Genomic DNA, 21119 nt, shown 5'->3' on the forward strand with positions numbered 1-21119 from the left:
TCAAATGCCCGTGTAGAACCAACTCCTGTTACAATCGGAGACTTTACACTTGAAGTTGTAGACGATTATATATACCTAGGACAGACTGTCCAGTTAGGTAGGTCCAACTTCGAGAAAGAGGTTAATCGACGAATCCGACTCGGTTGGGCAGCGTTTGGGAAGCTACGGCACATCTTTTTGTCCAATATTCCGCAGTGTCTCAAGACGAAAGTCTTCGACCAGAGTGTGTTGCCAGTGATGACATATGGAACTGAAACGTGGCCGCTTACTGTGTGCCTCATAAGAAGGCTCAAAGTCACCCAAAGGGCAATGGAGTGGGCTATGCTTGGAGTCTCTCTGCGTGATCGCATCAGAAATGAGGCCATCCGCAGCAGAACCAAAGTAACCGATGTAGCCCTCCGAATCGTAAACTTAAGTGGCAGTGGGCGAGGCACATTGCCCGTAGAACCGATGGCCGTTGGGGCGGAAAGGTTCTCGAGTGGCGACCACGTACCGGAAGGCGCAACGTGGGTAGACCCCCCACAAGGTGGACTGACGACCTGGTAAAGGTCGCGGGAGTCCGCTGGATGCGGATGGCGCAAGACCGGTCATTGTGGCACTCTTTGGAGGAGGCCTATGTCCAGCAGTGGCCGTCCTCTGGCTGATATGATGATGATGATGAGTATCAATTATTAGGTATCGAATGTTCCAATCCAATCTCATAGGATTTGTGTTGTAATTTTAGTAGAGGAGCTAATCAATTTGTATGCAAAGTTATGTTTGGTTTAGACTTGTTTTCACTTTTTGCACTTGTCTTAATAAAGCCTGTTAAATCTAATTTTATTTGTTTAATGTACTGAGTTACAATATTTTTTACAGTGCATATGGTGCGATAATGAGCACATTACGTAACTATATCGATAATTTAAAGTGCCATATGTACTAACATGTAAAACGTTGTACGATACATGTGCGAATAGGTAATTCGCAGCTCGTGCCGATTTAAAACACGACCGAAGGGATTTATTTATCGCCACTCGTTGCAAATTTCCTATTTTTCGCACTTGTATCGTAATGTATTATTGTCGTCGGTTACGGATTACGGACACCCGTAACATATAGTATTAAATGTAAGTACCCAATTCGTATTTATTTGTGACAACACGTTCGTAGCCAAAATAAGCGTTTCACGTGTTTTTACTACATGCGTAGGTAATTGGAACAAAATTTGTTACATCTATTTAATAGAGGTAACTTTTACTAAGGAAGGAGTCTATCTTATAATACTTATACTATACGTATACGGAGTGTTTTGTGTGAGAGTTGGCACAATGTTGGCAGTATACACTGTATGGGGAATTGATTCACGATACCACTTATATACGTCCACACGGTGAGATTTTGCACTATAATTAATAAGTTCGTAGAATTAATTAGTAAGTAACTTCGTTCGTATATTTTTTGTGCAATAAACCTTAAATTTATAAATGTTACTATGTAGTCAATATAAAATGATTTACCTAAGGTTAAAGGAGACGTTATTTTATTAGGGCTGCCAGTACATAAATCTTGATTATACAATCCAGTGCCTGCATTATACGAAATTCGATTGCGTTATACGAATACGTAATTTAAAAAAAAACTATTAATTCTAAATCGATATTTTTAAAACCGGGGGCTTATCGCAAAACCGAATTTCGCAAATAGGGAATATTAGGCAAAGCTCTGCGTAAGTGGCACCTTTGTGGCACATACAGTAAACAAACCACAATGGCCTACCGCGAAACAAGAAAATCGAAATTTCGTTATCTAATCTCTCTATCACTGTTGCATATTCGAGCGATAAAGAGGCAGATAACTAAATTTAGATTTTCGCGTTTACCGGTAGGCCCTTGTTACAAACCGCCTTGATGTCATCAATGTCATATTTTATTGTTTGTGAAAACTTGTCAAAAACAGTTTAAGGCACAGTATTTATAAGTTAGTCTATGAATTTACTGAGTCGGTAGTGCTGCACTCTGGCGGCAGAACATTGCAGTAATATCCCCTATTGCGGGGATCTTTCTCTTTTACTCCAATGAAGGTGTAATGAGAGTGACAGAGAAAGATGCCCGCAATTGCACATTGGCACCCTGTGTTTTTGAAGTATTGTCAGTAGTTTGACATCTGTGATTATACCGATAGACAACCTATAAGTAATAGATACGAAAACAATTCGATTATACCAGTTTCGTACAAGTTTCGATCTGGCAGCCCTGGCTTATTAAACTCGTTAAACCAGTTAAACTAATACTCAAAACATATATATTATGAGGATAGTTAAAATATAACAACACTTAGTTGAATCTCGCAATTTTAAATAATTCTCTAAGGTTTTCTATACTTACTCTTTAAATTTAATCACCCATTCTAAGATACTAAATATGTACTTTGTGAAACATACGGTGGTGAAATGTTCGAGACTTGCTCATTGCGTTATTAGTTGTGGGGCGTCATGCATATCCGTTGGGCAAACCGAGCCGGTGCTAAGTTGGCCTGTTTTTTTCTTTAAAACTTATAAAAATAAGATGCTCAATGGTCTTAAATTAGGAGAGCCGGTGGGTATCTGTTTGTTTGGACGCACCGCCACTGCTCGGTATAAGCTAAATTGATCTCCTACGAAACAAGATTTCCTAGGGAACGATAATGAATGAGTTTCGCTCCCGGGTGCATTAGTACATTGTGATACAAGTATGCTCCGTTGGTTTACCAAATTCAAAATCAAATTTTAATTGTTAAAGCAGTTAGTAAAAGTCTAAAATCTGAAATAGGTACTGCCTGCCGCCCCTCTCGCCTGCCGCTGGCGGGCCGGCCGGGCCCCGGCAGGCGGTCCTTGTATAAAATCTACTCGACCAATTTAAGAAGGCTCCGTTTCCATACATATTATTAGCAATAGTTACCTTCTTAAGTCAGTCGGATTATCATTCATTACCTAACAAGTGCTATAATATAATGCAAAAGCACTCGTGTTTAATATCTAGGATTATGAGCCTAAAAGCGGTTCAATAACTTAAACGTTACGTTCTGAAACTTCTGGAGAAAGTGTATCTGTAACTACCTTTAAGTTATTTCGCTTTTACTTAACTGTGACGCGGTGGACAAAATTATGTTAAAGGGCAAAGATTTATAATTTTACGGTACCCAAACAAAACCATAGTTGTGTCGTATAGCAGCACAGATGCCTGTTAAGTTTAAACCCATGGGCTTGATCCCAGCCTGTCCAGGAATAACCTACTATTCCTCTACATGGTGTATCATGAGGATTATAAACTAAAGATGCCACGAATATTCGGCAACTATTCGGTATTCGGCCACTTTGCCGAATATTCGGTATTCGGCCGAATGTTGCCTACTATTCGGCCGAAAACCGAATATCTGTGGCACCTACCCAAAAAGAAAAATACACAAAAAAATAACCAAAAACTAGGTATATTTCATATTTAAAATGTATTCTTGGAAAGTACCTAGTTAAATACGAAGGCACGTTTTTGAGCATTTGTTGATTACAAAATATTTTATATTTATCATGGGTCTGATTTGATTGACTCTAACTACATTCATTAATTCTGTTCAACATAAAAATATATCGTAGCAAACGTTGTGCTTTGTTGGCGAACAGTATTCATAATACATAATTGTGACTCAAAATGTTCGCATGTCATGCCGAATATTTGGTATTCGGCCGAGAGAGGCGCCGAATATTCGGTATTCGGCCATATTCACTATTCGGGGCATATCTATTATAAACAATAGCGCTTATATTGAGATTAATATTGAAATTAATGTAATACTCACACAATGTTTAAAGTTTACTATGAATAAGATTATTTTTCAATTTCATTGTAAAAGAATATAACGTAAATAGCAGGCCAAGTAGAAACAAATTGGCAATAAACTGTCGTTAAATCCTGAATTATACAGGGTGATTTATGAGGCTAGATAAGAGACGTGATATTAACTTAGTTGGTATGTATTAGCAAATAATAATATTTTCTAAATTATGAAATTCGTTACCTAGGTGTAATAAAATTCGTAAAGAACGATATGTAGATAGGTACATATGTTAGAAAAAAATAATCCTGTTCTCATAAATCAACCTGTATGTCTGGTTTATTAATAATTTGTATGATTTGTTACCTGATGAAAGTATGTACTTAAATGTGTAATTTGGTCAGATAACCTCAGTTTAAGTTTACATATTAGATTACATTTAACAGCCATGGTAAAAGATAAAAAATTGCTATCTTTGATAATGCCTTTTAAGGCAGGAAAATACCTATAGGTATGTCATTACAAAGACAGGTGTATAACAGATATTCCATTCAATGAGCGTGCCTTAACACTGTTGTAGATGAAATTATGTATTACCTATCACTGCATTTTAAGATAAGCTTAAGACGTATTAATCGTATCTTATTAACCTTTTGATCGCCAAAGGTAAGAACTTGGTGGTAACTAGTGGGAATAACCCGAGGCCTTCCTTCACCTAACCTTCATTTCATATCAACCTTCGTGCATTCGGACAAGATTCACACTGACGCGCCGCGCATTATAGGCGTAGCGCTCAAAGCCTCTTGAATCAAAGAGTAAATTAAACGTACTTTTTATCCCTGCCAGAGATGGCGCTCCATTACTATCCATGAATGCCTATAACGCCTTACTATACTTTCATTACATTATTTTGCTTGTGGCATTGGCCAGGCAAGTGTAGGTATAGCTTTAAAATGTAGTACATTTAGTTTTGATACGTACATGCAGCTAGCTATAATGCAAAAATAATAAATATCGCCATCTACAGCAATTACAAGGCACGCGGGCCTGTACGCCCTTCGTAATGTGAACCTGAGGTGGGGCCGATTTTTGAATTTCGATTCGCTCGATTTCGAGTATTTCGTCCAATAATATCTCCACTACTAGGCATTTAAATTGTACTAATAGAATTGAAATCAAGTGGTCAATACCACTAGATTCCAAGTTTCGATCGCTCGTATTTCAAAAATTAGCATTTCGCCGTTTTCCACCGATTTTCGAGTGACGAAATCGAGCGATCGAAATTCAAAAATCGGCCCCCTGACCTGAACATACCTATTTATAATTTACCTGTGAGATCGACGTTGTGACAAATAAGTATGATGTTATTTAATTTGATTGTTGTTATAATTTTTATAGTTTGAATGAATATTAGTTCTAATATTTTGGTATCTCATTTCATATTCCCAAAAAAGAAACGACCTGTGTAGGTAGTAGTAGTAGGGCTCTAAGGCTTCAAAATTCTATTATGTTATGAACAGTAGGTACCTAAATAAGGTATCGATATGTGACTACAAAATCGCTAACTGGACAGTCAAAGCCAATAGTTAACCGGAAAATGTGGAAGTATAGGTAGTGAAAGACGGAACCATTAGTAGAAAACTGCTCAAAAAGCTATATTTTGACAAGTAACAAAAACATCAGAAATGTAAGAGACATGAGATATACTTAAGCTTACGATATAATATGTTTAACCCCTTTTTATTCCATAGGTATCTACGATACCTAAATACATTTTATCAGTAAAACTATCCCAAACAACTATACCTAGTCCAGTAAGTACCTACTTCTTAGTACTTACAACTAGGGCTTCCAATACCGGGATCCCGGGATCCCGAAATACCGGGATCCCGTCTATTTATACGCATTTTTCAATACCGGTATTTTTTAATGCAATACCGGGATCCCGGTATTTTAAAAACAAGGAAAACGGGCCGATTATAACGTTTAAAATCCATTAAAATGATTGATTCGGCTGTATCGAGAAGATTACTTGCCCATTAACTTAAAGAAGATCATTTAATTGAAACAAGATCTGTGCGTATGCGTTAGATAAATATTTGGTGATGAATTCTGATGTTCAGGATATGATATTAATATAATTCGTTCTTAAAATTATATTAAAAAGTAGAAAGAAATGAGCAAGGAATTGTAGTATGGCAAACAAATTTTTGGTGGCAAATTTGAATATAGTTGGCTGGTTTATTAGGTTGAAGGTTGAACTAAAAATGTGACTGGTGAAGTCGAGAGAAGAGGTGAGGAGAAGTGAAGTCAACAGATAAAATTATTGCCATCCTGGAGGGTGAAATTATAATGATTGCAGTTGGCGATTATTGTTTAATATCCTAAGCTAAGGACATATATAAGTATGTGGGGATGCAGTGCCCGATTATGATCTTCGTAACAGACGAAATGAAAGTCTTTGATGTGAACACCTAATGTTATATTTCGGAGCACAACACTCATACGTTCAAATAATGCACAACAGTATTTTCAATATTAAATTCAACGGCTAAGCAAAATAGATCGACATTTCTTATTGACGTGCCGAGACGATGACATAGAGCGAGGTACAGGCATGCGCGAGTGCGCGCGCATCTTTACTCGCCACATGGCTCCCCTCCAGAGACCGTCACTACGGGCGAGAATAATCAGGAAATCTCACCATACGACCTGAACGTGTAGTGATGATTTTTCTTCTTTCGGGGTTAATACTCTCTTGGGGAGTATGTTCTCTAGCACAGGTGCTGTCTTCTACTGTATAAGCCGGCTTGAGACGATCAATCGACACCGTGACGGGTTTCCCCTTAATGGACAGTTTAAATACCTTTTCAGTTCTTTCCAGCACCAAGTGTGGGCCGGTGTATGCTGGTTGCAGAGCACCGCGCAGAGCGTCTTCTCTTAGGAACACGTGACTGGCAGTGGCTAGGTCCTTAAAAACAAAGATTGATGGGTGACTGTGTCTCGATGCTGGCTTTGGCTGAAGCTTCTCAGTAAGGGACCGAAGACGAGCTATATAGTCCGTTACGTCAGTCGTACAGGTTGAGCTTGAATGAAAGAATTCGCCAGGTAGTCTCAGACTCTCTCCATAAACGATCTCAGCTGAAGAAGTCTGCAGGTCTTCTTTAAAAGCACTCCTGATCCCTAGCAGGACTAAAGGAAGTGACTCAGTCCAGTTCTCCGATGAGTGGCAGGTGATAGCGGCTTTAAGTTGCCTGTGGAAGCGTTCCACAACACCGTTACAGGCTGGGTGATATGCTGTCGTCTTTTTGTGATGGAATCCTGATATTTTAGCAAGGTGTTGAAATAAGTTTGATTCGAATTGTCGTCCGCGATCTGTGACGATTGATAAAGGGCATCCAAATCTTGCTATCCATCCAGACAATAGAGCTTTCGCGACCATTTCAGCCGTTGCGTCGACGATTGGTATCGCTTCAGGCCATCTTGAGAATCGGTCCACGGCAGTTAGGCAATAGCGGAACTCATTGGATGGAGGAAGAGGTCCTATAAGATCTATATGGACGTGCGCGAATCTTGCGCGTGGCAGTTCGAAAGTGCTTAGAGGTGCTGTCACGTGCCTCGTTATCTTCACGCGTTGGCAAGGAATACAGGCGCGTGCCCAATCACAACAATCTTTTCGAATCCCTGGCCACACGTAGCGTGTTGCGACTAGTTGCGCTGATGCGTTTGCCCCGGGATGACTCAACATATGCAGGCTGTCGAAAACTTGTTTTCGCATCGCTTGCGTAACGAAGGGTCTAGGCTTCGATGTACTGATGTCACAGTACACTTCAGTATTGGAGCCAGGAAGCATCACTTTTGTTAGTCGAAGCGATGTGCTATTATTGAGAAGTTGTTTAATCGCTAGATCTTCATGTTGAGCTTTAGCTAGCTGCGTAAAATCAATTGGTGCATGAATTTCTTCTATGCGCGATAGGGTATCTGCCACTAAATTGCCCTTCAATCTGAGCAAACCATATCTCGGGCTCCTCCGGCCAAAAAGGTGGAACTTTGACGCTTACGCGATATACTTCGGGAGCGGGTGTAGTAGGGACCGGCTCTCCAAATGCTGCAGCTTGCTCGGGCACGTTGCCTTGGGGCGGTGCTTTCGTTGTGTCGTCGGGCATTTTCCGCGAGGTTTTATTTTCTTTGCTTCGTGTTCGTCGGGGTCACCAGTGTGGGGATGCAGTGCCCGATTATGATCTTCGTAACAGACGAAATGAAAGTCTTTGATGTGAACACCTAATGTTATATTTCGGAGCACAGCACTCATACGTTCAAATAATGCACAACAGTATTTTCAATATTAAATTCAACGGCTAAGCAAAATAGATCGACATTTCTTATTGACGTGCCGAGACGATGACATAGAGCGAGGTACAGGCATGCGCGAGTGCGCGCGCATGTTTACTCGCCACAAGTATCTGCTGAAACAAGAGTTCAAGTAGCGTCCATCATTATATATTATATACTATGAGTATGTATGAAATATGTAGTAGTATATTAATTATTTATATTCTAGTATTTTTATTTGTGTATTCTATATGTAGTTTATCAGAATTATTAGTTGTTCAGTTGTTTTCCATCGTTCTAATAAATTCCTCTATTCTCCTTGCACCATTTTTACATGTCTCTGTTTGACCCGATGGTTGACTGGTAGAGAATGCCATTAGGCATTAAGTCCGCCATTTGTACATTATTTCTATGTTCTGTGCAATTAAGTTTAAATAAATAAATAATATCTGGTGTTACAGTGAGCCTTTTTTAAATAAAACTCAAAAATTTTAAGCGATTCATAGTCAATACCGGGATCCCGGGATCCCGCTATTGATGAAGATAGTTTCGGTATTAATACCGGTATTGAAGGAAGTCCGGTATTTGGAAGCCCTACTTACAACTATAATATACTCCACAATCAGTTCAAGCCATCATTAATTATAATTACCAATGTTCTATTTGTTTTTTTCTGAGAGTTTTCTTCCATTTATAGTATTTATTTGTATAAATTTACTTTTTTTAGTCAAGTAAATTTACTGCCCTCTATCGACACAGGATTAAAACTAAAATGAATAAAAACATCAAAAAATTATATATACCTATGGATACATGATTTATTATTTTTAGGACGTTATATGACTTTGACCCATGTTATGTGTTAAAATAACCCATGATATGTGTTAAAATTGTTAAATATAAAACTGTGTCGCCATCTACACGAGTATAGGCCAAAGGTATGGCGCCATCTATTCGAGCATAAATTTTTCTTGATTTTCCGAGGTACGATTTTTTCTTTGACTTATCTTATACGGAGTTAGATATATCTTTGCTACTATAGTATATCTTTCAAATAATAGTCCCACCTTAACGAAGATATTAGAGTTAATTATGGACCAGAGTTGGGAGCTTTGGAAGTTAGGTTAGGAATATGGTTAGTCCGGTAGCAATAACTTTTGAAGTTATAAGATTATTAATGTTGCTTATTTTTTACATATAGTTTCCATACCCCATACCAAACCTAATAATAATAATTTGTGTCATCCTAGGTATTTGCTTAGGTAGAAATTTAGGTATTTCTTTTTTTAAACAGCATTTGGTAAAAAAAATATTCGAGATGAAATTCTTTCTTTCCCTGTAAAAGCAAAGTGGCTTCCGACGTACACACGCATTTTGTGTCATTATTATCCACGGGTATAATGACATTTAATAAATACCTAATAGTGACCCTAAAATGCCTAAAATAAAATTATAGTCGGTAAGTGAAGTGTTGTACTTCACAGGATATTATAATATGTTATTCCATCAAATGTGTGTCAAATTCATCCACCGCTTTTATTCTTAATATTTTTTTTTTCTTATAAACATCATGTATCTGCCACAAAAAAAAATTCATGTTATTAAGTTTACGTCTACATTATTATAATGCCACATCAAGACAACATTCATAATTTGGGTCATTTTCAACAAAGGTTTTTTACTATTTGGCTAAATAAAACTTTGCATGAACGGCGTACGCGGGGAGGGCTACCTACGCGGGTAAGGTGGTTGTTAGATGAACATTATGGCCCCTTTACACGATGGGCCAACGCCGGCCACTCCAAGGGACGCAACCATGCGGTAGAATGAGATAGCAATATCACTTGCTCCCTCTAACGCATAAATGCGTCCCTTGGAGTGGCCGGCGTTGGCCCATCGTGTAGAGGAGCCATTACAGTGTATTTATTTCATTCGGAGGCATAATTACATTAAATCTTTTCATAGTGTGGGAGTAAGTATGTTGTAAGTATATTAAAAAATAAAATGTAGGCTCCTCATACTGACCAACATTCGTGACGTTCGCAATCAAAATGTAGCACTTTATCCTTGCCATAAGGACTCTCTGACAGGCTATTTGTATAAAGATACAATAAAATTTCGTCTTTATGGTAAACGACAAAGTGGTCCCTACCTTTTGAATGAGAATGTCACATCAGCGACTTTTAAAAATAACTTATATTCGATATTTAGTACACTTTTTAAGATTATTTTAAGATGCAATGTATTGCTAATTTTGTGATGTATAAAGCGTGGCAAGCAACGTCAATTACAATGATGATGGTGTACATTGAATAGGTACAAGACTTCATAAATTAAAAAAAGTTATTGAAAAAAATATATGTTCGTTTGAGGAGCAGAATAATTGTTTTAATTATTTTGGTGATACGGCCTCCACCGGGTTAGTATAATCATGAGAAAAAATGTTGGCTTGCGATTATCGTTAGCCACGCCCCTCACAACATAGCATGAATTGAATGCAATAAAATATTTGCACTTACATGTGCAACTATAATATGTACCTTGTTGATACACAATACAAAGACTGATTTTATTAATTTTAGTAATATATATTATTACGATTATACGATACCTTTTGGTTCAATTGGCGTAAAGGACAAAATGCTACTTTTCAGGAGACGCGAAAAACTGTTTTTTTTTTTTAATGTTTATAATTTATAATATATTTTTGTTGTTTATCGAGCAATGTTTTCGATATGTATTGGAAAAATACTCAAAATGTTAGTCTCTTTAACCTGTTTTCGCCTCTTTACGCCCATGAAATTATTGATAATTTAGTGAATCTTGTTTATTAGGGGGTCGTAAGTTACGTTATCAGACTATTTTATACCACATTCGGGGTGTATTAGTTACCAGTCACGGTACACATGTTAACTCTTCTCAGCATAATTTACTGTTACGAAGCTTAAAAATGTATCAAACGGTAGTTGATTATGCCAGGTATATCCCGATTAGAGCTATAATTAATTTTTTTTGATAATATAGTAATAATAAAGAAAACACAGGCATATTATTTCCGGTTATTTTCATCTTGCTAACGGCGAGTAATTGCACAGACATAATCTCGTAGCCAGAATTATTCACCAGCAGCTTGCCTTGGCCATACGGCCTTGTGGACCGCGAAGTTCTCAGCTGCGCCAGTTCTCGAAAATGGCCGTACCACGCTCTATTGGGATCGATCTATCATCACTGACAGAACTATTGTAGCCAATAAGCCTGAAATCGTGCTGATAGATCGATCGCAGCGCCGGGCCGTGCTCGTCGACGTCACCATCCCCCATGATGAGAATCTCGTGAAGGCCGAGAAGGACATGTCCAGTAAGTACCTCGACTTAGCTCATGAGATAACCGCCGTGTGGGATGTTGATTCTACGATGATTGTTCCTATAGTCGTGTTGGTGAATGGCCTCATAGCGAAGAGTCTCGACCAACACCTAGAGAGACTCTCGCTGGGTGGTTGGATCAAGGGTCAGATGCAGAAGGCAGTAATTTTGGACACGGCGCGTATAGTACGTCAGTTCCTCACTCTGCGGCCCTGACTACCGGCAGCTTGGGCCCTGCCCCGCTGCCGGCGGCACCTTAGGTTAGGTTTTGATAATGTGTTTATATATTTTTTGTAATGATTTGTAAGAGTTTTTATATTGTACTTTTATACTCACATTGTAAAACCCTAACTTAAGACCTAAATTAAATAAAGAAGAAAACACAAATAATACAAAATAATTACATGCTCAAAAAGTACCTAATATTCGGGAATGAAGGTAAAGTAAATGTCCCACTGCCTTATAACAATCATATTAACATAACAGCTTTTAATCATAACAAGGGAAGTAATAGATCGCCTAGCGATGATTAGAATGAGCGTATTATTATCAAGCATTTGGACGTTTACTTAATTAACAAAAGACTATAATTCTATACAGTATGTTATAATAGGTAATAATTGGTTCACTATTTCAAGTGGTCTTATTTTAAAATACGATTTGAAAATTCCTATTTAAGTAGTAATTTCTGTGTTATTTAGACCCCGTTACCTTTAGCTGCAATAATTTATAATTTCAAACGTTTAAAAATATTTTCTGTTAGAACGATTATGAAACAATTGAATGAATGAATGATTTTATAGGACATTCGCTACACAGATTGGCTTAGGGTCGGTTGCACCAAAGTCACCAAACTGTTCGTATCGTTAAAGAGTTCGCTAAATTTTTATGTATGGAATGTTTCATAATAAAGCGCCGGGGCGCGCCGGCTGGTGTTGATCAGTCTGTCAAATGTGGTTGGTGCAACTGGCACTTAGTCGATAAACAACGATATTATAGAATATAAGAAATTATATGTATAATATACTATAAGAAATTCCACTGCGAGTAAAACGATGATAGTTGTTGAAAAACACCGAGCTGAGGTTTTTAATTTGAAGAGCAAACATTACATTTTAGTAATAAAGGACCCATAAAACTATTTATTTATTAGGCATTCTAGACCTTTACGCCCATGAACAAAGATAACTGCCGAAAAAACTTTTAGCGTAAATGCTTTGAAAGCAAAAGCTAACAATATTTATATATTTGAAATGTCCTAATTGAGCTCTTTCAAACGATATACAACACGTCATCATTACTTATTTTTATTTTTTTGGTTCGTGACTTTATGACCTCAAGAGGGCGCAGTGTTCATTTTTTGTGACGTCATATAGCCTATAACCAGCGGACGATTAAGACGATTCGAATGACATATCGTTTATCCAATTATAATGAGTACTTTAGAAGTTATGAGCGAGCAGATGAACATACATACATACCCACATACATACCAGTCAAAATCATAACCCTCCTTTTGCGTTGCCGTAGTCGGACGACAAAAGACATGTAAGTCATTTACAACAATATTTATATTTAGCGGTATTAACCTTTACGATAATATCTATGAATTTCTAATTTATACCTGGTCATTTACGCCCCTTGTTATAAGCTGTTGTTGCAAGCTCATAGTGCAAAAATTGGGTCGTAAAGGCAACTTTTTAAGAGATATCGAAATTTTCAAAATACAGAACGAAAGCGCTTGGAATTCTGAACAAAACTGTATATAACGACTACCGTAGGCTCAAAGGGCGTAAGGGACAAAATTGCGAAAATGCAGTTATACTCAGTATTTTTTTCTCTATCGAATAATATATTTAAAATCTCGATAACTTGAAAAAAATATCCGTTAAGCCCTATGAAAAATCAATGCTTGAACACAATTTTCCAACGCATTTGGCCGGATCTGCGAATTCAACTGCGTAACTCCCAACTTTGTGTGCGATACGCCCTTTTGCATCGGAAATTTTATTAAATATGTGGTAATTTTTTGTACGTTACGCCTCTTTGCAGTAGCTTTTTGAGTGCTAAATGTACGTTACGCCCACAACTAATGGATATTTATACGAGTGTTAGATAATTCAATGTAAGAGATACGGCTCCATACTATGTATAATTTCGGGTTTAAAATTGTTCCTTTTTTGGGTTTAAGTGGGATGACCTTGTCAATTTTTTCATTAAGTAGGTACTTGCATTACCTGCTCATGTGCTCATTGCTTTATTTATAGGGTTACTAAATTTTGATAATTTAAACTGAACTAGTGGGTACTTTTTCATCAGGTTAGGAAAATGATTAAAGATGACTATATTCGGGTCTCTATTGGTTCCCATAAATTTTTTGTTCCGATTTTTTCAGTCCATAACGTTTTTCATCATAATTTTTATTAGTCATATTGTCAATAGTCATAAATTTTAACAATATACATTTCAGTTCCGTTTTTTGCAGGTCATTATTATTGTTTGTCATAAAATTTGTTACTCATAATATTCAAAGTCCAGAAGGTATACCATTACATAATGTTGAAGGCAATAAACTTGCTTACCATAATCGTTGTAAGGTCTTTTATCGCAGGTTATAATGATAAGTAGGGGCTCTATTGCATTCCCTAAATTTTAAGTTCCGATTTTTTTAGACCATAACGTTTTCCATCATAATTTTTATTAGTCATATTGTCAATAGTTATAAAATTAAACAAACTTGGGGATTATTTATTATTTGGCTTACTGATTTGCCCTCCATTTCTTATTTTCCTGTAGTTTAAGCCATTTAATTATAGTTTAAGGCTCTTATTTCCGCTCTGAGGGACACAAGGTAACTAACGAACCTACCTGAGGAAACAGATTTTTATTGTTTGGCTTACTGATTTCCCCGCCATTTCTTATTTTTCATGTAGCTTATTAAGCCATTTCGTCCCGCCAACGAGTCGACGGAGCCCCGCTTCGCGGGGCTCCTATTTTCGCTCTGAGGGACACAAGGTAACTAACGAACCTACCTGAGGAAACATATTTCTTATGTTTGGCTTACTGATTTCCCCGTCATTTCTTATTATTCATGTAGCTTATTAAGCCATTTTGTCCCGGCAACGAGTCGACGGAGCCCCGCTTCGCGGGGCTCCTATTTTCGCTCTGAGGGACACAAGGTAACTAACAAACCTACCTGAGGAAACAGATTTCTTTTTTCTTTATATGAAGGATGTTATTGATTTCTTAGACGTTATTCACTTTAGACTTTAAAAATGGGGGTCTCTTTGTTTGACATAATTATTGAAAGTCATAATGTTTAATATTATAGCTCCTAAATATTAGAATATTAGAGGATATCATTTTCTGACTATCGAAATTCGAAACAGTAAGTTTATGGGAAACAAAGGGATGACATAAAAACGATATGATGAACGACCATTAGTCCGATAAAAGATATGCCTTAAAATATTTCTGAATAATTATTGATATACCTTTGAATGTTATACTCATCAATTTTATAACTTTTGTGATTATAGCGTTTAATATTATAGATGTTTAACATTAGAACTATGAAATGTTATACTTAACAAAAATTATGACTTTTGATGTTTATGTCCATAAATTATATGGATATCAATTTCTGACTATCGAAATTCGAAACAATAAGTTTATGGGAAACAAAGGGATCCCCTATATTCAAATGATAATAGGCCTGTTGCAAGTAACAAAGAATCATGGAAATAATGGTTTCAACGAAACATATATGTTAATATGATTCTAAAAAATGGCCCAATCTCAGTATAAACTGAAGGATTATTAATATATTCAATAAAATAAAAGTGCAAAATTCTCCAATCGGCCATTTTTACTGAAACGCCAATCAGAAACGTTCCAAACAGTGACGTCATCAATCCATAACATATTTCTTAGAGCAACATAGACAACCTCATTGACCGAAATCTATACGTGGGCACCAAAGAGTTCGAAAGGTGCAAAAAAAATGTTATTTCGCCACTAAACATTTATTACGTCCAAAAAATATTATTACACGATATAAAGTAGATATCTATTTGTTATTACTTAAATAAAATGCTAAATAATACGATATTTCAACAACAAACATTTTTAATTATTTGGCTGAATGGAACTATCATTGCCATGTTGGCTGTCGTAACTAGAAAAAATGAAAAATTAAAAAGTAAAACCGGCGTTCGGTGATTTTCACTCAAAATGTACATGTATCTAAATAATTCATCTTAAACTGCAACCGTGTGAGAGTTTTTGTGTAAAATGAGTTATTGTGATAAATTTTTGTAATGTATTTATCATCCCTAATCGTAATATATGGTGCTGAATTAACAATATCATTCGGATTCAAGGGAAATTCGTAACTGTAAGTATGTAAACAATATCTACCACCCTACCACCAACTAAATAATGACGTCACAAATGGCATGCGAGGCGTTTTCGCGCGAAGTTTAAACTAGCTATAATAAAATGCAATTATCTATGTTAAATCTTATGAGTATAACTGAAATATAGTGTTTTTCGGAACTAATACAAGTGTACCGACGATATTAAAAGGGTTTTCAAAATTTGTCATCAGGCCTATTATGGCTGATACTATTAGTTTTGTTTGTGACTGGGTTATTGGTAATATTGATTATAATATTAATACTTTTTTGTTTAAACCCTAATTTACAGGATTAACCTTATGAAAGTTACTGTCTAGGTATAACGTTTGCTTTTAAATCCATAGAAGTACGTAAGCCTCGCCGTATGCCTTTTTCTACTCTAATGTAAAGTCATAAATATGCGATTGTGAGATACGTAGTATAAAAACAAAGATCATACTTACATTTTTACTAAATGGTTCACTTTCGCTAAGCTAATACGTATATCGAAATAATAAGTTAGAACTGCTGTTCAATAACACAACTACCCTCCATGTATATTTCTTGACCATAACTGTCAGAACATAAGTAACGTAAATAAAGTATTTTATAATAATAAGGCATGATATGAAATTTGTATTAGTTTGAGTTAATTATTCTATAATAAATTAAAATAAATGCAGCAAAGACATTTGTTAAATTGAATTATTATGATAACCGGATGTGCAGGAAACACCTTACTTGTTATTCCCACCAAGAAGTAGTGGAAGGGGTAAAGTCTAATCTAATATAAGCGGGTGTCTGACAGTTGTGGACTTCTTGTCAGTTGGAGAGCTACGACGACGAACGAAGTTAAGTGTCAATTTTATTTAATTGTGATTTTATGACTTCTTATAAATTTCTGTAGTTTTCTTGGTGTTATAGTCTGATGGTATGTACGTTACAATCTTTAATGTGAATATAACCCATAGATGAGTTTTAAATAGTAGCTATGTAACGTATATTCCAACTGATTACGGTGTAATACATCATGTGGCTTATTGCTAGAACTTTATTACTATTATAAATTATGTCAAGTGTGTACGTTAAGGTAGTAGTACTAACTATAAGCCACCAATATTTATTACGCATAAAATAATATTAATGTGAATTATGTGATAATAAAGCCGATTAATTGTTCAGTAAATCTACAATATACTTTTACTTACAATCTGCTTATATAAATATATTACTTAAATAATGTTTACCATTTTTCATATTCTAAACCATGTAGTTGTCCCTATAATAAATACATTACTTTGAGCAATAACTAACTGGTCTTAATTAAATACTGCCTTACATCCTTATTTCCTATTTTATTAATGATTTTACTATAGTAAATCTGACACGATCATATTCATTAAGTTTTACTGAATAGACATACGAAATTTCAAAACTACTATTGTACCTAATAATATTTTAGTATGTAAAAGTAAAATTTATAATCCAATTAACATTACAAACAGAAATAAAAGTATATCAATATACATAAATGGTGGGACAGCAGTGATTCTGTTGAAATAATATCATCATCATCATCATTTCGGCCTATATACGTCCCACTGCTGAGCACAGGCCTCCTCTCATGCGCGAGAGGCCCCTCGCCCATGAAATAATATAACAAATGAAAAAAAAACCATTGTTTTTGTGGCTAAGAAAACGATCTTTTCGACGTTTAAGTATCCAAAATAACAAAAATGGGGAAAACTTAACAGTGAATACATCTCTATAATTTTTCGGAAAAAAAATGTAAATTATAGTACTTAGAAGTATAGTGTTCCCTAAATGCAAGTTGTCAATATTGCAACAAAATTGTTGGATTTGACGACCGGTCTGGTCTAGTGGATAGTGACCCTGTCTGCTAAGCCGATGGTCCTGGGTTCGAATCCCAGTAAGGGCATTTATTTGAGTGATGAACACTAATATTTGTTCCTAAGTCATGGTTGTTTTCTATGTATATAAGTATGTATTTATCTATACAAGTATGTATATCGTCGCCTAGCACCCATAGTACAAGCTTTGCTTAGTTTGGGGCTAGGTTTGATATGTGTAAGATGTCCCCAATATTTATTATTATTATTATTTATATTAATTCTCTTTATTCAATTAGGGTCTTAGGTTAGGGTTTTACAATGTGAGTATAAAAGTAAAATATAAAAACACTTACAAAACATAACAAAAATATATAAACACATTATAAAAAACCTAACCTAGGGTGCCGCCGGCAGCGGGGCAGGGTCCAAGCTGCCGGTGGTCAGGGCCGCAGAGTGAGGAATCGACGTACTATACGCGCCGTGTCCAAAATTACCGCCTTCTGCATCTGACCCTTGATCCAACCACCCAGCGAGAGTCTCTCTAGGTGTTGGTCGAGACTCTTCGCTATGAGACCGTTCGCTGACACGACTATAGGAACAATGATCGTCGAGTCAACATCCCACATAGCGGTTATCTCGTGGGCTAAGTCTAGGTACTTGCTGGACTTGTCCTTCTCGGCCTTCACGAGATTCTCATCATGGGGGATGGTGACGTCGACGAGCACGGTCCGGCGCTGCGATCGATCTATCAGCACGATGTCAGGCTTATTGGCTACAATAGTCCTGTCAGTGATGATAGATCGATCCCAATAGAGCGTGGCACGACCATTTTCGAGAACTGGCGCAGGTGAGTACTTGTAGTACGGCACTTCGCGGTCCACAAGGCCGTATAGGAGGGCAAGCTGCTGGTGAATAATTCTGGCTACGAGGTTATGTCTGTGCAAGTACTCGCCGTTAGCAAGATGAGAACAACCGGAGATAATATGCCTGAGTGACTCTCCGGGACGGCGGCATGCCCGACAAATGTCGACCGTACCGTCCTTCAGGATATATTTCCGATAGTTGTTCGTCATCATCACTTCGTCCGCAATTGCACAGGCAAAACCCTCGGTTTCTCCGAAGAGGTCCCCGAATCGTAACCAGTTCACCGACGCGAGCAGGTCCACATCGGGTCCCGTGAGGGCCTTGTAGAACCGCCCGTGTAGCTGCTTATCCTTCCATACCGCCTTGCGGTCCTCGGTGCTTAGTACTACAGGTTTGCGCCAGTTCTCGTTCGCCAAGGAGAGCGGCGTGAGGCCCTTGTCAGCTGCCACCACATCACGATGCATCCCACACTCGTTGTTGAGGAAATAATTCCTGAGATTGTACAACTCACGGTTGTGGAGATTTTTGGCGTTTAGAAAGCCGCGACCTCCACATTTCCGTGGGATGTACAATCTCATAACAGACGAGCGTGGGTGCAACATACGGTGAGTGGTGAGCAGCTGTCGGACCCTCCGATCCAGGGCATCCAGCTCGGTCTGAGTCCACCTTAGTATGCCAAAGGAGTATGTGAGTAGAGGCATTACCCAGGCGTTGAAGGCGCGCACTTTGTTGCCTCCTGACAAAAGACTGTTGAGTACTTTTGTGAGCCGACTGAAAAAGCGCTCCTTCACCGACCGTCTAATACCTTCTTCCTCAATACCCAACGACTGTGACATGCCAAGGTATTTATAGGTTTCTGATTCAGAGATGGATCTGAAAGACATTGTCTCAGAAAGTTGTAAATTTGTTGAATTTACAACTTTCCCCCGCTGTACATGCATAACCGCACATTTATCGACACCAAACTCCATGTTGATGGCATTACTGAAGACTTCGGTAGTTTTCAGTAGCTCCACCAAGTCTTGGCTATTTGGTGCAAATAATTTGAGATCATCCATGTACAGAAGGTGAGAAATGACTTCACCCCCTCTCCGAAGCCGGCAACCTAGTTCTAAATCCTTCAGCAAGGTACTGAGAGGATTCAGAGCTAGGCAGAACCACAGAGGACTCAGACTATCACCCTGAAATATTCCTCGCTCAATCCTTATAAAATCCTGCGGGCCAGGGCTCCCATCCCCGCCTCCTGGTTGACGAAGGACTGTGGTCCATTGCCTCATACACGCGCTTAGAAAGGCTCTTAAAGCTGTATCAACTTTATACAGCTCTAAGACCCTCTCCAGCCATGAGTGAGGCACCGAATCATAGGCCTTCTTGTAGTCAATCCAGGCTGCTGAGAGGGCCCCCCTGTTCCGCCGGATTTGTTGGCAGATGGTCATGTCTATGAGGAGGAGCTCTTTAGTACCACGGGACCCAACCCTACATCCATTTTGAGCAGAGGCCAAAATATTGTTTGCGACAATGTGCGCGTTGATTTTTGCTCTCAAAATGGATGTAAGGAGCTTGTAGAGTGTAGGCAAGCATGTGATGGGTCTGTAGTTCTTCGCTTCCGTGGTACTACCGGACTTATAGAGCAGGAAGGTGACACCAGTTGTTAAGGAAGGTGGGGGAGAACCAAGCTCGAGGGCTTGTTGAAATTGTGCTGCCAAGCAGGAGTGTGAGCATCGGAACCATTTTAGCCAGAAGTTGTGCAATCCATCCGGCCCAGGACTTTTCCAGTTCTGGGCCGTGCGAATGGCACAACTTACGTCATCGGGGCTGATGGTGACTGCCCCCATAGGTTCGATGGACTCGCACTCACGCTCGACAACACTCATCCAACTCCCCTCGGTGTGTCCGACAGGCACTGACCAGATGCTACGCCAGAAGTCATTCATGACAGTAGCCTCCGGTGGCTGCGAGTCGGACGCACGAGGGTTGGTTTCCTCCCACTTTCGGTACATCTTCCTTTGGTCACTCTGGAAAAGACGGTTCTGCTGGAATCGGTCCACACGCTCTCTGTAGCGGCGAATACGGTTTGCCCATGCATAGACTTTCTGCTTTAGAAAGTCGATGCGCTCCGTAATGTTGGCCATGTAGTCGCGGGGCCTGATATCCGTCCCCGCGAATGCCTGGTTTACAAAGCGCATTACTCGGGGGCGATTGTTGCCCCCCCTGAAGCAGATCAGCTTTGCGATAAGAGTCCTAAAAGAGCTGATACGTCGCTCGATCCGTATTTGCCATGCGGGGGCACCCCCGGCGGTCCTAGGTGCACGTTCAGAGTCCGGAAACTTGACTCGTGCAACACGGCACGCCGCGATGGCTCCGCAATACATGATTGCGTGCGTATCATCTAAATCTTTACTAGTCCGCAAATATGGCTCTAGTAAAGCGTTTAGGGCTCCCATTAGCGCTAGATTGTGTCTATTCATAGGCAAACGTGGTAATCGTGGCCTAGTATTGGGTGTGGAGCGATACTGCGTAAT

At 38.3% G+C, this 21119-nt stretch overlaps 2 protein-coding genes across 8 annotated transcripts in view; one reads left to right on the forward strand and one right to left on the reverse strand.

The window, feature by feature from the left end:
• The window catches only part of LOC134804747 (protein AF-10), a 453368-nt gene that overhangs the window by 230568 nt on the left and 201681 nt on the right, over window positions 1-21119 (forward strand). The window lies entirely within an intron of this gene.
• Window positions 1-21119, reverse strand: part of LOC134804897 (ADP-ribosylation factor-like protein 5B) — a 288633-nt gene that overhangs the window by 152561 nt on the left and 114953 nt on the right. The gene's annotated exons all lie outside the window — the stretch shown is intronic.

The sequence above is a fragment of the Cydia splendana genome, chromosome Z, assembly GCF_910591565.1.
Source record: "Cydia splendana chromosome Z, ilCydSple1.2, whole genome shotgun sequence".
Classification (NCBI taxonomy): domain Eukaryota; kingdom Metazoa; phylum Arthropoda; class Insecta; order Lepidoptera; family Tortricidae; genus Cydia; species Cydia splendana.